The sequence below is a fragment of the Triturus cristatus genome, chromosome 2_1, assembly GCF_964204655.1.
Source record: "Triturus cristatus chromosome 2_1, aTriCri1.1, whole genome shotgun sequence".
Taxonomy (NCBI): domain Eukaryota; kingdom Metazoa; phylum Chordata; class Amphibia; order Caudata; family Salamandridae; genus Triturus; species Triturus cristatus.
Genome location: NC_140581.1, coordinates 292,124,491 through 292,141,280, shown reverse-complemented (window position 1 = coordinate 292,141,280; position 16,790 = coordinate 292,124,491). Strand labels below are relative to the sequence as shown.

General features: G+C 46.5%; 1 protein-coding gene across 1 annotated transcript in view; it reads left to right on the top strand.

The window, feature by feature from the left end:
* Positions 1-14,091, top strand: part of LOC146864114 (complement component C9-like) — a 160,385-nt gene extending 146,294 nt beyond the window's left edge. The window contains exon 12 of the mRNA XM_085631146.1: positions 13,864-14,091. The gene's annotated coding sequence lies outside the window, so the exon portion shown is untranslated. The remainder of the gene's footprint in view (positions 1-13,863) is intronic.
* Positions 14,092-16,790: the final 2,699 nt, after the last annotated feature.

Here is a 16,790-nt window from a genome sequence, read left to right as displayed (position 1 = left end):
AAGTGACATTTCCACATATGTAATTTTGAATCCACTTGCACTATCGGAGAGGATTCGCCATTACAAGATCATTGATATCAAACATTATACTGCTACTATTATGCACATTGGAAATGCTGCTCAATAGCCTTACACTACATTTCCCCATGCTAGTTCAATGCAAGAAGCAGGCCCGGTCGTACCGAACACATCATCCGGTACCATCCATGACACTTGCATGTAACACACACGTTTACATGTCCTACCAATTCCCAACACGCACCGTGTCACCAGGGAGAACTCCGATATAGCAAGAGACATGCAGAACCTTGGGATGTAGCATTTTAATTTCCAAACCGAGTAACAGTAACCTGTTGCATGATCAATGAGCTATCTCTGTGGATGGCACAGCCAGTGCTGCAGGCCCACGGAGGAGCATTCAAGGTACATGCCCCGGGTATATGTCTTACCACTAGACAAGGGGCAGCTAACTCGAATCAGTCATGTATACACTAATCACCAGTACGTATATGACAAGCACAGCGCTTTAGCACTGAATGGCAGTGTCAAACACGCTCAAAGTCCCATAGCTAACACTTAGATCAGCAGAAAACTGGGAAGGAGAAAAGCAAAGAGTCGAGGGAAAGCACTCTAGAAAGGGCCATTTCCAACAGTGTAATCATCAAATAGTTTTTTGAATTGCTCCAGGTAACAGAATGATTTCACTAAGATGAAAAGTGTAACATTATGACTTGCTTAGCTGCAGCCCTCTAGACAGACAGTTGTAAAAGGAATGCAAAGGACACTAACACAGTAATAAACTGCTTAGAGTGAGCGTTCAGTGTTAGATTTGGATTTCCATGAAACATTATTAATGCTAGTTTAATTATATTGCTTTAGGGAAATGGAACTATACTATGTTTAACTAGACAAATGTTGTTTATGACATTGTAAACATTGTCATTCATGTCACACAAGCAAATAAATAACAACAGAAGAAGAGATGCAGCAAACACCAGAGTTTGTACCAGTCTTGCCATACATACCAGAGCCATCAGTCATTAGACTGGAACAAAAGAATTACATTCAAGAATGTGAGCCCCTACTGATGGAAGAATGACTTTGAGTGGGAAGCAAACACAGTGGCAAAACGAAAGCTTAGGGTGGTAGGGAGCTGGAAGTTATGCCGAGGGGGCCCCAGGCAGTAACCCTGCTCATCGTTGTGTGGCAATGCCTTAATGCTGCGGTCAAAACAGAATATGGAGGAGTTTCAGCTGTGGAGTTAGCATCCAAGGAAAAACAGTTAGATGTTTGGCAGATGCATGTACTCCAGTAAGAGACAGTATGGCACAATAAAAACTGATTTCGGAGTTATTGACATGAAAGGGTCTAAGGGACTCATAGTATGTTTCCCTCACACAAAGGAAACTAAAATCAATACAGAACTTACGGAAAGGATCTTCAGAGGGCACACCCTAGAACATTTGGTAAAAAATTGTGCTAAATGTTTGTTTTGCAACACAATAAAAAAAATGAGTAAGCAATCCAAACGTTTATTTTACTGAAAAGTTAGTACCAGAGCAATCCAGTACTTTCGAGTCTGGCGTAGTACACCGAAAAACATAATGGGGCTTATTAGGATGTCGGTCGGAGTTTACTCCGACCGACATCCATGCGGTTTCAAGACCGATCGACCTCAGGTCAGCGGTCAAAAAACGCAATTACAATGCAACCCCTATGGGAGCTTTTGCGGTGGTCGGAAACCACCTGCAGCACAAGCTCCCATTGAGAAATGGGAGTCACTGTAAATTCCTGCACCGTGCAGTGATTTACAGGGGGGCACCTTAGGTGCTCCATCAGCCCTCAACCGGAGGCCGCTGAAGAATCTTTCCAACAGGCTTTCCATGTCGGTAAACCCGACATGAAAAGCCTGTCAGTAACCGACATCCTAATCCTGACGGAGGAAACACCGTCCATATGGGATTATGGTGGCGGTTCCAACTGGCCGATGGGCTCCTTGAGCACAACGGAAGCCATACAGAATGACCGGCTGGTTTGAATTCCGACTGCCGTAATCTTAATACAGCGGTCGGAATTAAAACCAAGGCTGTAGGCTTTCTGATCGACATCCTAATTAGGCCTCAAGTATTTTGTAGTTACAAATTATGAATGTGGCAGTCAGCTGCACTGAATGCAATAAAAGACAAATATGTGTGCCACAAGAGAAGCAATGTTTGATACTGTTTGCCCCTTTTAGTTATGTGCCAGTTATTAGACAATCAAAATACTTATGTCAGAAAATGAAATACAAGCAGATTGCTGTTATTAAGGTATAATAGCGGCAACATCCAGTGTTCTGGAAGGCAAAATGATCCGCAAGTTTGCTGGTATCTTATATCAGAGTACTTTCAATATTCATGGGAGTTGCTTGAATACTCCACTCCAGAGTGATGCTCAAATGTCCAATGACGCTCGTATTAACACAATGTTCAGCAGTCTGTCAAAGTGTTCCCCAGCTCAAAAATTGATATCCACTTTATGAGCAGTGCTGCTCAAATATGCTTGGGCTGCTTGTTGCCTGGGCTGTTTATTTTGCTTGTGCTAGTAAGGATATCATGACTAGTGGCATTAATCTTTTTACAGATCTCACCAAGTGCAGCATCCACTTGGCTTACACACAGAATCATGAAGCTGGTTTGCACAACTTAATAAATCACATACTTCATGTGGGCTTCTACTTTGCTACAACACAGGTCATGCACTAGACATGACTTAATGCAATGACAGAAGAACACACTAGAAGGGCTTAGGCACAAACAGAACAGATACACGGAGTTTCAACTCGATTATTTACACCACACAGCGGTTTCATTGTACAAATTAAAACCAACATAACATATCTTTTCAGAAAAGTTTGTTTTCTTTCGATTGGCCAAGAGTGGGTTCAATCGCAATATTCTGCTCAACATGAAATAAATACACCTTAGAGAGGGTCAGTCTCTGGTGAACTGTTGGGAGTCCCAAGAATAGAAAAAGATAAAACAATTTTTACCTAAAATATACTATTCTTCAATAGTGCTGTTTATGTGCAAAGTTCATTTTCACAAAACTAATACATTTCGTAAGATGTACTACCACCCCCATTTCTTGCAACCATCCCACTCATTGCCTGTCTCACGTCTATCTCTGCCGACATTGTTTCACTGCTTAATCCCTCATTCAGAATCTTAATCCTTCACTATCTATCCCAATGACTTTCACCATCTCTTGCTCAGTCTCACACTTTCACTGCTGTCTTCTCACCGCCTTTTTCCTCAGACTTCACCCATCTGCACATCTCCTTCTTTCATCATAATTACATTTACCTTTATCAGTTTTACTTCCTCGTCGTATGTTGCTCTCCAGTTTCTCGCTTACCTCCATGTCTGCCCTCTATTACATCTATTTCGTCCTATTTTCTGTTCATCTTCAAATTTATCACTCTTGTATTCTGATGCTGCCAGATTTACTTTTTTTATCAGTTTTTCAACCACCCCAAATATCTTATTCTCACTCAGTTTCCTGTACATCTTGAACTCTTAGTTCTGTATAATGCTGTCTCTATCCTTCATCTGAACCGTTGACTTGATCTACATTTCTTTAGTTTTCCTCTGCCCGACAGCTTTATTCTTCTGATTTTCTCGCCATCATATTTGTCATGCTTACCTCCAGATGTAACACTATTCTTTTCACATCCCATTCTCTCCACAGCTCTCCCAGTGTTCCATCTACTTCCACCTTTCTCTCATATTCTCTGACCACCATCTCTTCCCAGTTCTCGTCCTTCTACCGCACTCCTTCTTGTTCCAGTTTCTGTCTTTGTCAGCGGACACTTTAATATTTCCCTTTTGACTCTATCTATAACTTAACCTTCTACTGAATCAGGTACTTTATTCTCCCCTGTCTCTTTTTTGATGCTTCACACCTGCACATCACTGTCATATAACTTTTCCCTTCCATCTCTTTATTCATCCTGTTATACCTCTGCTCACCTTTCTTATTGCGTTGTGCACCTTGCACCGATAGTTGCTTTTCACTCTCTCCTTCTCTGTCTGCCTCCTTCTCTCCCTTGGCTTCCCTTTCTCAGTCTCCCTTTCATGGCGCTTTCTCCTGTTCTGCCACCTTTCTCATACTCAGTCAGCTAATACATTTTTGAGCCAGCTTCTGCTCTGTTTTTCTCCTTTTAGTTCTTCTCATGCTATATATTCTTTTCCTTTTTCGTGTTTTAACTTTTCTCTGTCCCTACTACGTCTCTTTCTTAAAAAATGTTCTCGTATTTTTTATCTCACGCTTGTTCTGATGCTGACTTTTTCCGCCTGTGCCACTCATGACCTCCCACCTCCCATCCATCCCCTCGCACCTCCCAGGAAGATTTATGGAGGCCACGACGCAGCCCCTATGAGCATTTCCTGACCCTTGTGGGCAGGGTCACCGCTTCCCTGCCACATTCCACTCCTGGTTTGCTCTAATTTTTGTTTGTTTATTTTTGGTTGCCTGGCAACCGCTGCATTCACTTGCTGATCGGGTCATGCTGACGCTGATATTTCCTGCATGTGCTGCTCCTGCCCTCCTACCTCTCGGCCAGCCCCTCCCACCTCCAAGGATGATGTAAGAAGGCTGTGGCGTGGCTGCACATTGGGCGCACTGCCCACATGCCATAGGCATGCCCGTCTGCCCCGGTCCTTGCCTGGACAGCAACCAGCGCCAGGAACCCTGGCTCTCCTGCCTTCCATCACTGCACCACCTTCGAGCTCCTAGCCCTGGCCCCCGTAGGCCACAACAACTGCTGCATCTCATCCCAAAGAAACGCGGAAGGACCATTCGACTGCCACAGCTGCTGGTTCACCTGCAACCATGAAACCTTCACTGCGCCTACACAGCAGACCGCCAACTCTTCAGAATAGCTCCAGTGCATGCAGCTCGATGCCCGTTCCCTCTGCAAGCACGCCACGGAAATCTGGGACCCCATCACCACTTCCACCCCGACATGATGTTCATTACCGAGACCTGGCTCACACCGTCCTCAACCCCCAACATCGCGACTGCAGCGCCCAATCGCTACAAGCTGATACACAAATACCGCATCAACAAACATGGAGGAGAGAGGAGGAGCTTAGCGCGCATCCAAGATGGTCGCGTGAGCACAGGGCTCCCCGGACCCTCGCCGCTCCTCGCAACTTATCCTAAAGATATCCTGATTTCTTGGACAGACTTTCGAAGGCGAACCTCAACTGAGTCCATAACTCTTTTCAGAATTTGAATCGGACTTGGGCGACCGAAGTTACGGCACTTTGAAATTTTGAGGCCCACCTTGAGGCCGTGCCGGGGTCTTGGTGATCTGTGAAGCCGGGGCGTAGTTGAACAACAACGGCATTGGGACCTCCTCAGTGGCCGTGACCCCACTTTCGGTTTCGCTTTCGGTCTCTGGCGTGGTCTGATCGAGGGCCTGTTTCGCTCTGCCGGGGACCAATCCAGCCTCCCTCTGTTGTCATCGCGGCCTATTAGCACAGCGTACTGGGTCAGGTCGCGCCTCTCTCCGGACCCCACGAGCCAGCTTCTTGCCCGGCTGGTGCCCGACCTGCCGGCGGCCATTTTCACTCGGTCTTGTGGGCCCCTCCGGAGTGCATCTTCCACCATGGCGGGTAGGGGTGAACCCGAAAAGCGGAAGACCAAGACGTCTCTTCGTGGGGGACAGTTCCAGACAAATGTTATGGACTGCTATACTCAAGCCAAAGGATCCCCCGGGCCTTCCAGCTGTACCCAGGAGGACGCCAGAGCTGACCTACCTGCCCCTGTTGACTTGTCCCTGCAGGACATTATGGGCGCCATCACCGGCATGAAGGAGACCATCGGCCAGCAGTATGAGGCCCTGGCTCGTAAAATTGACACGGTCGCCATTGATGTCACTCTAATCAGGGCTGATCTGTCCAAAACTAATGAGAAGGTGAAGTCATTGGATTTGAAGACCTCCAGCCTCACGGCCGACGTGTCGGGCCTTTCAACAGATCTTGGCACTCTGAAATCAGCCAACGACTTGTTGTCTCATCGGCTGGACGAGTTTGAGAACCAGGCAAGACGCAACAACATCCGCGTCATCGGTGTTCCGGAGAATCCCGAGACTCGTTCTGTTGACCTCCTGGTTGAGGATCTTATCCTCACTCATCTTTCCCCTTCTGGGCTCAGCAAGTTCTTCGCTGTGGAGCGGGCACATCGTGTTCCGGGCGGCAAGCCCAAGCCAGGCGCTCCCCCGAGGCCTATCATTGCAAAACTTTTTCATTTTAGGGATCATGATGCGATCTTGCAGGCCTCGAGGGTGCACGGCCCGGTGAAATTTGAAAACTCTTCTGTCAATTTTTTCCCGGACTTCACTCAACTTGTGCAGCGACAGAGAATGGGCTTTCAGGGGGTTAAGCGACGTCTTAGGGACCTGGGCTTGAAGTATGCTATGCTTTTCCCTACCAGGCTTTGAGTGGAACATGAGGAACGGACCTTCTTTTTTGAACGCCCGGACAATGTAAGTGACTGGTTGGATTCCCTGCCTGGCCGGGGAGATCGAGCGGGGCACCCTGGCGGTGCCGAAGGCGGTGAGCCTCCACAGCAGTGATCTTTCGGTCCCTAACCTTGATAATCGGACATTGCTCAGTTGGGGTTTAACCCTTTTTTGTATATTTTGTCTTATAGTATTTCGTGTCTGGGTGGCGGGTGGAGACGGGCCTCTCTCCTCCTCCGGGGTCTTTTTGTAGAATGGGATTGTTAGGGCGACAGGCACACTGCATTTTGGGGTGGTTTTGTTGTTTGCAGGGGTGCAGGGAGGGGGGAGTTGTAATGGGTTTTGGTTGGGGGGTTTGTGTTTGTGTTTTTCTTCTCAAGGCGACATATTGGTTCTTTCTTTGCTTCTGGTGTCCTGCTCTCTGTGGGGAGACTCCTGCTACTTTTGTGGGGATGGGGGGTAGTGGGTTGAGGTTGATATCTTGGAACGTCAATGGATTGGGGGACCGTATCAAACGGGGGGTTGTATTGCAATATTTGCGTCGTTTGACTCCTGATGTCGTACTCCTGCAGGAGACGCATTTGGTTGGTAATGTGTGTCATGTTCTGAACAGGTGGGGATACCGATTGGTTGCACACTCTGGGTTCACCACTGGCTCCAGAGGGGTTGGTATTCTTGTCCGGTCTTCCCTCCCACTAGAGATTGATAAGATCATCCTTGACGACAGAGGGCGTTATGCTGCCCTAACTGGGAGGTGGGAGGTCAAGACCCTTTCCTTGGTCATGATATATGTTCCCCCGGGCCTCCAGACCTCTACTTTTTCGGATGTTGGCCGGCTGTTGTTGGAACTCCCTGATAGTCTTCTCCTCATGGGTGGGGACTTTAACTCGGTGCTATCTGGCGACCTGGATCGTCACCCCCCAGGGCTCTTCCCGTTTCCCAATCATGGCTCGGTGGGTTCTTGGACACCTTCGGCCTGGTGGATTGCTGGAGGTTAATGCATCCGACGCAATGTCAATACACCTTCCACTCCGGGGCTCATGAGAGTCTCTCTAGGCTTGATTACTTCCTCATGCCCTTGTTGAGGGACATTGCGCTGCCTCGCCTGTCTGAAGAGGATCGAGAGTGCATGGACGCATCGTTGTCAGCCGACGAGATTGCTATCGCGATTCGCTCCCTTCGTACTGGTAAGGCTATGGGCCCCAACGGACTGCCCATTGAGCTGTACAAATTGTGTCCTGATAAAGTCGCGCCTTTTCTTCGCGATATGTTTTTGGAGTCGCGTGAGCTTGGTTCCCTCCCTAGGGACCAGCGGCTTGCCACCATAGTTGTGATTCCCAAGGAGGGCAAGCCTCGTGATCATTGTGCCTCATACAGGCCCATTTCCCTACTGAATGCTGAACCAAAGATCCTTGCCAAGGTCCTCGCTAATCGCCTACTCGCTGTTATCTGTGACCTGATTCATCCGGATCAGTCTGGTTTCATCCCGCACCGGAACACCGCGCTCAACCTGCGGCGTTTGCATGGCGTTCTCGCCAGGGCGGAGTTTCTTTCTGAGCCGGCCATCTTGGCTTCCTTGGACGCCACGATGGCCTTTGATACGATAGAATGGTCATACCTTTGGGCCACTCTGGCGAAGTTCGGTTTCGGGCCGGGATTTATTAGTTGGGTCAGACTTTTATATACGGATCCGCTGGCTCAGGTTGTTGTCAATGGGAGGGTGTCCCGGCCCTTCGCTCTCGGGAGGGGTACTAGGCAGGGGTGTCCGTTGTCCCCCCTGCTCTTTGCTCTTGCTTTAGAACCACTCGCAGCTTGGCTTCGATGGGAACCGTCGATGAAGGGCATTCAATGGGCCCCTGGCTTTGAGGACCGAGTCTCGTTGTACGCCGACAATATTCTTTTGTACCTCACCTCCCCGCGTGAATCACTTAATGTCCTTTTTGACGTCCTCACTTCTTTCGGGAAAAACTCTGGGCTGATCATCAACTGGTCCAAATCCTGTGTGTATGTTATTTCCGGTGACCTTCCTCCCTTGCCGAATAGGTTTCCCATTCAAATTTCGCAGTCCGGTTTCAAGTACTTGGAGATCTACGTATCGTTGGACCCGGCGGTCCGCCATGAGCACAATCTCCTTCCTCCTCTCCGGCGACTAAAGTTGGATGTGGCTCGTTGGCGTAAGTTGCCGTTGTCGCCACTCGGTCGAGCGGCACTTTTTAAAATGATGTCCCTGCCCCGATTTCTTTATGCACTCCAGAACTCCTTTGATGTTATTCCGGTGACCTACTTCCGGGAGGTGGAGGGTCTACAGAGGAGACTTATTTGGGACAGTCGCGCTCGTATCGCTCTTGCAAAACTGACTCTCCCCTGGTATGACGGGGGCATCGCGCTCCCGGACATCAGGAGGTACTATTGGGCCTCCCAGCTGTCCGCTGTCAACCATGCTACGTATGCCCCCGGCCCAAATCCGGCTTTCGAGATGGATAAATATCAGTTGCCTGGTGGCAACTTCAATAGAGCGCTCTATTCTCGGACGGCGGGGAGGAACCTAACGGGACCCACTAAGATTGCAGTGCGTGCGTGGAGGGATGCTAATGTGGCCATGCGTTGGAATGATTGCCTGACGCGAGCGACCCCTCTGTTTGCGTCGGACGTATTGCGTTGCCTCTGGACGACGAAAGGTTTTGAGAACTGGGATATGATTGGTATCAGCAGAGTGGGTGATCTTTGGGTGAAAGGTTCTGTCAAGTCCTTTTCGGCGCTTCAGAGTGAGTATGAGCTGAGTGAGAGGGAGTTCTTCAGGTACGCACAGGTTCGCCACGCTTTGCTGTCAGTTTTCAAGGCCGGTACCACGATCCCCGTGGCTTCACCGCTCGAGGACCGTATACTTGATGGTCATCTGCCCGATAGTACGATTTCTTTGATTTATAAGAAGTTAATCAACAGTAGGGCGGACCTCCTGGGGCATCTTCGGGAGGCCTGGACCGGAGACGGGTTGGAGTTGGATGACGAGGACTGGCAGTCTGCAGTGTCTTCCCCGAAAGAGGTCACCATTCCTGCCCGTCTCCGTCTTGACCAGCTTAAAATTCTTCACCGTGTGTATGTGACGGGTCCACGTTTGGTTGTGATGGGTTTTTCTTTGGATGGGCTGTGTAAGCGCGGCTGTGGTATGAGTGCAACCTTCCTTCATATCCTTTGGGAGTGTCGCGAGGTGGCGGCTTATTGGCGCCGTGTGCATGCGGTAATGGAGTGTGTTACTGGGGTTGCTCTGTTGCCTGAGGCTCGTCGATGCTTGCTGAATGTATGGGAGCCGAATGACTATAACGTTGCCCAGGCCCGGTGGGCGGCACTTGGGAACATGATCGCAAGGAGGGACATCGCGCAGCTTTGGGGCTCCCGACGGCCTCCCGCCGTGTCAGTGTGGAAGGAGAACATGGACTGGTGTATGTTCAGGGAGAAGACGGTCTATCTGGTGCAGGGCAAGCCTGGGGCGTGGGGTAGAATTTGGGGTCAGTGGAACGCCTACCGAGGTAACATTTGTACGCCCCCTTTCGATGATACTTCTGATATTTCCCTGTCCCCCTGATCCTGAGGTTCCCTGATTACTGTACTCTTTACGTTGATTGTTCTGGCCTCCCCGCTGCCTCCCCCCACCCCCGGTCATCTTTATTGACCTCCTGATTCTTTACCTGGTGGGGGGGGGTCCCCCCGTCGGCGCTTGACACTGTCTAGATTGTTTCTCGCCTTGAGTTTTGTTTTTCTTCTTTGTTCGTTTTCTCTTTTCAAAATTTAAAATGTCAGTATTCTGCCTAACTTCTGCGTTGCTGAACATAACTCTGTAATCCTGCTGCGCCTCTGGGGATCAGTCGCTGCTTTGTGACGTCTCATAATTGGCATGCCTGTGCTAGCGGCTGGCCCTGGTGGTTGTAGGCCCACGTTTGTAATGTCGCTTTCTGCACAATAAAGTTTAAAAAACAAAAAAGCAAAAAAACAAACAAACATGGAGGAGGCATCAACATTATCCTCAAGGAGACCCTCCCATGCACCAAAACCGAAGACGATAGATCATCAATCATGGAACACCTCAACTTCCAAATTCGATTAGTCGCAAAAACAACTGTCACAGGAAACCCTACCTACAGACCCCTGGGCTTCTGCCCCGTCTTCTGCAGCACCATCTCTGAGCTCATCACCCCTTGGCTATCGACTCCCAACACTACATCCTCCTTGGTGACCTCAACTTCCTCCTAGATAAGCCCAATGACACTAGCTATGCCAGCCTGTTGGAAAGCATGAACAACATTGGACTCCTGCAATAGGTCACCAGTCCCACTCACTGTACAGGACACACCCTGGGCCTAATCTTTGCAACAAATGACAGAGATGGCCAGCACCAGCAGACCCAGAAAACACGCCAGCTGGTTCGCCCCCAAGCTCCGAGCCTTCAAAAGCAAGTGTATGCGACTGGATGAGATAGAGATGATGGCGCTCCAGCAGGAACCCCTCAGACCTTTCCACCCTAAAATCTGCCCTCAGCAAATACCACCACTGCCTCAAGGAAGCCAAAAGAACGCCCTAACCACACGCATCAAGGCTAGCTCCAATCAAACAAAACAACTCTTCAGCATTGTTAGAGAATTCTCCTGCCTGTCTGCCACCGAGACCACGATCCATCCCTCCCAAGCCCTATGGGATCCCTGGCAGACCACTTCTTCAAAAGGATAGCAGACATCTACAGCAACTTCGACCCACAGCCAACCGACCTCAACCGCCTCCTAACACACACCAACAACTCCCACAGCCACCTCACCAATTGGACACTGCTCACCACACCAATAACCACAGTGATCATGACCTCTATTCACTCTGGAGCACCAACAGATCCCTGCCCCCACCATGCCTTCAACCTGGGATGGAAGGAAATCAGCGGCGCACTCACCTGCATCCTCAATGTATCCATCACCACTGCCACATTCCCCGACACCTGGAAACACACAGAGGTTAAACCCCTCCTGAAAAAACCCTCCGCCAACCCCAGAAAGCTCAAGAACTACCACCCCATCTCGTTGCTCTCCTTTCTGGCCAAGGTCCTGGAAAAAGCCATTAACTGCCAGCTCATTGATCACCTGAAAGGAAACAATCTACTCGACGCCTCCCAATCCAGCTTCCGCTCCAACCACAGCACCGAGACCGCCCTGATAGCTGCAACCAACTACATCAGATCCATCCTTGACTGTGACGAAACAGCAGCCCAGATCCTCCTCAAGCTCTCAGCAGCCTTCGATCTTATCCCACATCACACTCACTACCAGACTCCACCACATTGGCATCAGAGGAAATGACCTCAAGTGAATCACCTCTTTCCTCACAGGACGCAAACAGAGAATCCACCTAGAGCCCTTCACCTCTGAACCCAAGAACGGCGTCCTCCAAGGATCCTCCCTCAGCCTCACTCTCTTCAACCCCTACATGACACCAATGGCCGACATCATCCGCACCAATTGACTCAACATCATCTCATATGCTGAAGACACCCAACTAAGCCTCTCTCTCATGGAAGAAACCGCCATCACCAGATCCAACTTCCAGAACGCCATGACCTATGTCGCCGACTGGATGAGATCCAACTGCCTGAAGCTGAACACAGACAAGACAAAAGTGCTCATCTTCAGAAAAAACACCTCCCCATGGGACAACAGATGGTGGCCCGCTGCACATGGGCCCTCACCAACCCCCGCCAACCATGCCCGCAACCTCGGCATCACCCTGGACAGCAATCTCTCCATGAAGAGCCAGGTCAATGCAGTTGTCTCTTCCTGCTTCCACATCCTCCGCATGCTTCGTACGATTTTCAGGTGGATCCCCGTCAGCACCAGGAAAACGGTGACCCAAGCCCTCGTCACAAGCCGGCTGGACTCCAGAAATGCACTCTATGCTGTAGGGGCACCTTCCTGCACAAACACAATCCCGTAAGGCGTTTTCCTTGTTCTTTGTGTGCTGCAGAATACAGCACACATGAAAAGAGGAACAAACAAGGAGAAATGTAAACATTTCTTCTCGGTATACCTGCTCTAGGGAGGCACAGGATTTTGGTGCTGCCCCAAGTTTACCCAATATTGTAGAACTTGCGCAGCGTCAAAGTCCATAGGTGTTGCGGGGGAACACCCACCGCAACACCCATAGAACTCCTCTTTGACGCAGAGTAAGGCAAAGCAGCGACTTGCGCTGCTATGCCTACTCCATATCCACGAGGCAATGAAACACACAGGGTGGCTTTCCATGGATGAGTAGATGTGGCTAAGCCCAGTGCGCCACTTGAACAAAAGAAAAAGTGACTTTCCGGTGGCACGCAGGGCTTGTAAATAAGCCCCCAAGTTTGTAAGAGCACACAAAAAATGGCTTCTGCCCTTATTTAGTACTTATGGGATAAATGCAGCTAGCATAGCACTGGCCTTCTGCTGTAGGACAGATGATGAAGTAATTTTTAACTCTGTAGCTTCCTATGTATGTGTAGCATGGACACTGGTCAGAGATATCCTGGCAACATATGATAATTAGCTGAGTAGTGAAACAGTAAACTGAGTGATTGATAGGATGCATATGTTTCTGTTTAATAGATAGTATATTTTTAATTAAAATTGTTTTATACAGGATGTATATTTTGTGATTTTCAAAATGCATAAGTACTTGCACTTTATTGAGCCAAACTGTACATTGCATATGCTTCAGTCAGTATCTCCCATGTCATGGGTTTGCTGTTTAAGGCTATGCTTGTCGGCACAGTAGACGTAAATATTAGTTGTTTTATTCTATCTTGTTCTATTGTGAAAGCAATGTGGGGGGGGATTCACAAGCTGAGATCTAATGTTTTAAGGGAGATTTTCATGGATATACGTGAACCTACAGAGCCTGTAAATCTGCATAAATCTTAGCACTTTAATTTGCTGTTTAGATTTTTTTTAGGGTATGGAATTGTTTTTAATGTGTAATTTTAATTGAATTGCTGAAAACAATAAATATAATTATCAATCTGTACTAGTGCACGTTTCAGGGTTAGAGCTGAGACTTATGTTAGGGATGAAGTTAGGATTAGAGTCAGAATTAAGGTTATTAGGTTTAGGATTATGTTTAGAACTAGAGTTTTCATTAAGATTTGAAGAAAGGTAAGTCCTAGTAGGCATTTTTGCAGTTTTTATCAAAACATTATTTTTGCACCCTAAAGGATTCACTCTTAGGTGTTCCTTATTTTATTCTTTAGTTTTACTCAATGTGTCACAGTATACGTGTGTATTAGAACCAATTATTTTTGTACTCACCAATCAGCTGTAATATTTTCTTTTTGCTCTTTGTTTTGCCAGGTGTTTGCTGAACAACATGCTATCTGCTGTACGTCCAAGAAATACTGTCTAATTCTGTTACTTTTGTTAAATTGTTATTTGTGTTGTTGATATCACTTTACTTATCATAGAAAAAATAAGATCCATTGATGACCACTGGACACCAAAATGGAATTCCCGAGAAACTAAACACAGAGATTTTGATGTAGTCCATGAAATTAAACACATTTTTGTTGAAATATTTTTTGCCTTTGTGTCTACCATTGTCAGCAACTAAAATCTATTTTTTGTGTTGGCTTGGTATCCACTATTACAAACAGACTTTTTAAAATTATATTGTGAGGTGTCTGTTGTATTCTTTATGTATTCTATTTCATGATGTCACTGTATTGTTCCTAGCAACTGCATCCTAGCAACTTCTGTTTCCACTACGAGAATCCAGTCTGTTGGATTCGTGGATACGGAGACAGAGGTGCTCTAGATGACAGCTGTTAGGGGTTGCTGTAAAGATACTCAATAAAGTGATTCTTCTAAATTAACGATATCCCTCTCTTCAAAAATGGTGACGAGGATGGGATTGACTCATTATTGAGGAAAATTGGACGTCACTGAAGAAAGAGGAATTATCGTGCAGCATACTTCCATGAAGTACCGAAGACCCTCAACAGGAACAAAATGTCGGCGTTGTCAGCCTTAAATTCTCCCTGTCAGCGTACAACCTTGTAAAGATAGTTGTTCCGTTTAAACAAAGTGCGGGCGAAGACAAGGAAATCTGTTGCCAGGAGAAGGGATAGACTGAAAGCCGCATTGGAAAATCATTTGATCAATAGTCAGCTGTTTACGTGTACAAGCGTGACATTGAAGTCACATCAGTCAAATTTCAACACTCGTGAGTATAAATGTACCTACGTGTAACGGTTTTGTCAATATGCAGCAGCGGCATTGAAGACATTTGAATCATTACAAGGAGAGGACACGGGATCATAGTCTCTCGCTCCTGCATTGTGTTTGTGATTCCGGAACCTTGTGTTGTGCGTCTGTCAGAACCTCTAGTGCGGATGTACGTGACCTCGTTGTTTTTAGGGTCACGTCGTGCGTGCCGCCATTTTAATTACCAAAAATTCTTACGTAGGATTTGTTTTCATTACACCAGTCATTGAGACTTCATCATTGGATGAACATATACAATGAACAAACCACTTTCACCTTAAATAGATTCAGTGCGACGATGTGACACAGTTCAAGGTGAGGAAATGCAACTGTGAAAAAACGCACCACTTGTTATTTTGGGAGATTCCTTTCTGGGAAAAAACGCACCGCTTGTTATTTGGGGAGATTCCTTTCAGACTCTGTCAGTGTTTGTGACATTATACTATTGTGATAAATACTCCGCCTGTTGTTTTTAAGAGATTTCTTCCAACGTCTGTCTGTGTTTGTGTCTATACACGAATTCAGCGTGTTGATTGTATACAACTCAAACAACAATGTCCAATCAAGTTATTACTCTGCCTCCCACATTTTTACAAGAACCTGGTGCCCCCTGCATGACCTGGGAATATTGGAAAGAGTCTTTCATCACGTATTTGGAGGCGATTGGTGGAGAGGTTTATATTGCTAGTAGAAAATTAGCAATTTTGAAACACCATTTAGGCGTAGAAGGCAGAAATGTATTAAAAACGCTTCCTAAACCTTTACCAGCAGTAAGGAGTGGTGGTAATAAAAATTCTAATTCTGATGATGACGATGAGGATGTATGTGAAGTTGCCATGGTTATGTTAGAGGAAAACTATGGAAAAAAAATGAGTATTGTCTTTGAGAGACACAAATTATTTTCACGTAAGCAGTTGCAAGGAGAAAAAATAGAACAATATGTTACGGTGCTAAGAAGATTAGCTACCACATGTAAATTTAAAGACTTATGAGACAAAATCATCAGGGATCGGTTAATTAATATCACTAGTAACAAGAAAGTTTAAGAAAAATTATTAGATTTGATGGATCCCACTTTAGATAAAGCTATACAGATAGCCAAACGCATTGAGAATACTACACAATATGTTAAAGAGTTAACATGTACTGGAACTTCTTTAGAATCAAACACATCTAAGGTTTGTGAAGTAAGCACTAGTGATGAGCAAAGTAACAAAATTATAGAAAACAAAGCTGAAAAAAAGAAACACTCCTTTAATGTTAATAAGGTATGCTACAGATGTGGGAGTAACAGACATTCTTCTGATGCCATTCACTGTCCAGCAGATAAAAGTAGATGCTACAAATGCAAAAGAATTGGGCATTTTTCGAGGGTTTGCAAATCATCTGGTGCATCTCATTCCAAACCAATTGTAAATGTGATTAGAGACGAGTCCACTGCTAATTCCAATGAAAGTGATATTGAAATATATGTAATTGATGATGTCAGTGATGTAGGTGCAAAATCTAGTGATAATTACAACCATCTTAAATGTGACATTTTTATAGAAGACAAAATCGTTCCGATGTGGGCAGATTCTTGTTCTCCGTTTATGATTATCGATAAACAAATCTGGATGAGTTTGGGTACCAAAATATTAGTCTACTGATGCTAATCCAGTAAGGTACTGTGGGCAGGAGTTACCTGTTTTAGGATATTTCTCATCCAAGATTAAATTTCAAGATAGGGAAACCGATGCTAAAATATAGGATGTATGACGTTACAACGCACACTTTTACAACGCATGCACTTACAACGCATTTTTTACAACGCATAATCCATTACAACGCATGACATTACAACGCATGACACTACAACGCATTTTTTAAAACTACCTTTACAACGCATTTCCATTACAACGCATACTACCTTTACAACGCATACCATTACAACGCATAATATTAAATTGCATTTAAGGTAAGTATTAGATAGTATAGGGGTAAAAATTACTATTCTAACTCCAGGGGGTGCAACAGTA